Genomic DNA, 2962 nt, shown 5'->3' with positions numbered 1-2962 from the left:
CAGCTCAACAGAAAGCCAGCAGCAGCAGCTCAGAGCAACAAGCTGCCAAACCAGGAGAAGTTCCCTGTGACGTCTGCACTGGAACCAAACTGAAGGCCCTGAAGTCCTGCCTGGTGTGTCTGGCCTCCTACTGTGAGACTCACCTGGAGCCTCATCTGACAGCTTCACGCCTGAAAAGACATCAGCTGATCGACCCTGTGGAGAACCTGGAAGGCAGGATGTGTACGAAGCACGATAAACTGCTGGAGCTGTTCTGTAAGACCGACCAGATGTGTGTCTGCATGCTCTGCACTGTTTTAGACCACAAGACACATGAGTTGTTCCTCTGAAAGAAGAATATGAAGGAAAGAAGGCCGAGCTGGGGAAGACAGAGGCTGAAACTCAGCTGATGATCCAGAAGAGACGACTGAAGATTCAGGAGATCAAACGCTCAGTGGAGCTCAGTAAGGAAGATGCAGACAGAGAGATAGCAGGTGGTGTTCAGGTCTTCAGCGCTCTGAAGAAGTCTGTTGAGAGAAGCCAGGCCGAGTTCATCGACACGATCAAAGAGAAGCAGAGAAGACAGAGAAACAGGCTGAAGGCTTCATCAAAGAGCTGGAACAGGAAATCTCTGAGCTGAAGAAGAGAAGCTCTGAGGTGGAGCAGCTCTCACGCTCTGAAGACCACCTCCACCTCCTCCAAAGCCTCCCGTCCCTGAACGCTGCTCCACCCACCAAGGACTGGACAGAAGTCAGCGTCCGTCCACCTTCATATGAGGGGACTGTGAGGAGAGCTGTGAATCAGCTGGAGGAGACGCTCAGTAAACAGATGAAGAAGCTGCTTGAGGCCGAGCTGAAGAGGGTCCAGCAGTATGCAGTGGATGTGACACTCGATCCTGATATCGTACATCCCAGACCTGCACAGTCTAATGATAAACAACAGGCAAATCAAGGTAATAACTGTAGGTGTGTCCTATCAAACCAGGGTTTCACTTCAGGAAGGTTTTACTTCGCTGTTCATGTTAAAAAGTGGTCTACGTGGACTTTAGGAGTGGCCATAAAGTTGACCAACATGAAAGAAATAACCACACTGAGCCCCACTAATGGTTACTGGACTGTATGCCATAAGCGGCGTGGTGGGTTCTTTGCTCCTGCAGACCCTGCAGTCCGTCTCTCACCGAAGTCTCAGCCTGAGAAGGTGGGGGTGTTTGTGGATTATGAGGAGGGTCTGGTCTCCTTTTATGATGTTGATGCTACAGCTCATATCTACTCCTTTACTGGCTGCCGCTTCACTGAGAAACTCTACCCATTCTTTAGTCCCTGTCCGAATAATGGTGGTAAAATCCACAACACTGATTTGTGTGTAGTGCAATGAGTGCTTTTTTTTTACTATTAAGTAGAAACTGCCTTCAAAACGGCCAAAGCTGTACAAAAATGTAGTGAAAAGGTGAAGCTTTTGCCAAAGTCATTATAAGCCTAGGTGGTAATTCAAAACCTTGATGTAGTAGTAGGATATAGTGTTTTGTTACATGCTTTTCTTCTTTTCTTTTAATAAATAAAACCAAATCTTGGATGTTTGTAGGTCAGAAGACCTTACGTATGTAAGAACTAGCGGCTGTTATCAATGCTAAACTACAAAACAACCTCGAACAGCAGATGTTGTTTGTAATGTTTCGACAACCAACTCATACCAAATGAGCCAAAAGCTGCTCCACCCACCAAGGACTGGACAGAAGTCAGCGTCCGTCCACCTTCATATGAGGGGACTGTGAGGAGAGCTGTGAATCAGCTGGAGGAGACGCTCAGGAAACAGATGGAGGAGATGTTTGAGCTGAAGAGGGTCCAGCAGTATGCAGTGGATGTGACACTCGATCCTGATACAGCACATCCTGCTCTCATCCTGTCTGATGATGGAAAACAAGTTAAACATGGTGATGTAAAGAAAAATCTCCCAGACAATCCAGAGAGATTTGATTATTGTCCTAATGTCTTAGCAAAGCAGAGTTTCTCTTCAGGAAGATTTTACTACGAGGTTCAGGTTAAAGGGAAGACTGAGTGGGATTTAGGAGTGGCCAGAGAGTCGATCAACAGGAAGGGAAAAATCACTCTGAGTCCTCAGAAAGGTTACTGGACGATATGATTGAGGAATGAAAATGAGTATAAGCTCTTGCTGACCCTCCAGTCCGTCTCTCTCTGAAGTCTCAGCCTGAGAAGGTGGGGGTGTTTGTGGATTATGAGGAGGGTCTGGTCTCCTTTTATGACGTTGATGCTGCAGCTCTTATCTACTCCTTTACTGGCTGCTGCTTCACTGAGAAACTCTACCCACTCTTTTGTCCTTGTAATAACAATGGTGGTAAAAACTCTGCCCCTCTGATCATCTCTCCTGTCAATCACACTGAGTAAAACAACGCTGATTAGATTCTAATCAATGTGTTTTTTCCCTGTCTTTCTGTAAATGTTTTCCTCACGTGTCACAGTGCTACTTACTACTACAACAATTTTTTTTTCACTCTGTTTTATTTGATCTAATATGGTCTAATTTATTCTAATAACTGCATTTCCTGCCTTCACGTTCAGGTTACTTTATTTACTTTATTTTTACCCGGTAGATTTGTTTTGCGGAAGATGAGTCATCCTCCCATTTTAGAAACAACACAGACAATAGATAAACATAATAAAACAATTTTAAACTATAATAAATGTACTCAGGTACTCCAATCATCACTAAATAAATAAAATTATTAAGTAAATGTTGCTTTTATGTCATCTGTGCATCTTGTTCTTCTGAGTGACGGCTGCTGGAACAAAGCTAGTTTACACCGCTTTATTCTGCACTTTCGGACTATAAACCGCTGTGCAAAGGGTGGACGTCATCATTAAAAATTGTGTGGACTGGATGTTTTTTTAAAGGCAGGAGGAAAAATTCAGTTTATAAAAATACCCGTGTCTGTGTGAACTAGGCCAGAGAAGAAAAAGGGAGCACA

The 2962-nt window shown here is 44.4% G+C and overlaps 1 pseudogene; it reads left to right on the top strand.

Moving 5' to 3' along the window:
- Positions 1–95: 95 nt before the first annotated feature.
- LOC119893014 lies at positions 96–2728 on the top strand (annotated as a pseudogene).
- The last annotated feature ends 234 nt before the right edge of the window (positions 2729–2962 follow it).

This window comes from Micropterus salmoides, unplaced genomic scaffold (genome assembly GCF_014851395.1).
Source record: "Micropterus salmoides isolate LMB-PRFRI ecotype aquatic unplaced genomic scaffold, ASM1485139v1 Ms_hic_scaffold_797, whole genome shotgun sequence".
NCBI classification, from domain to species: Eukaryota; Metazoa; Chordata; class Actinopteri; order Centrarchiformes; family Centrarchidae; genus Micropterus; species Micropterus salmoides.
This window is presented reverse-complemented; position numbering and strand designations above follow the sequence as displayed.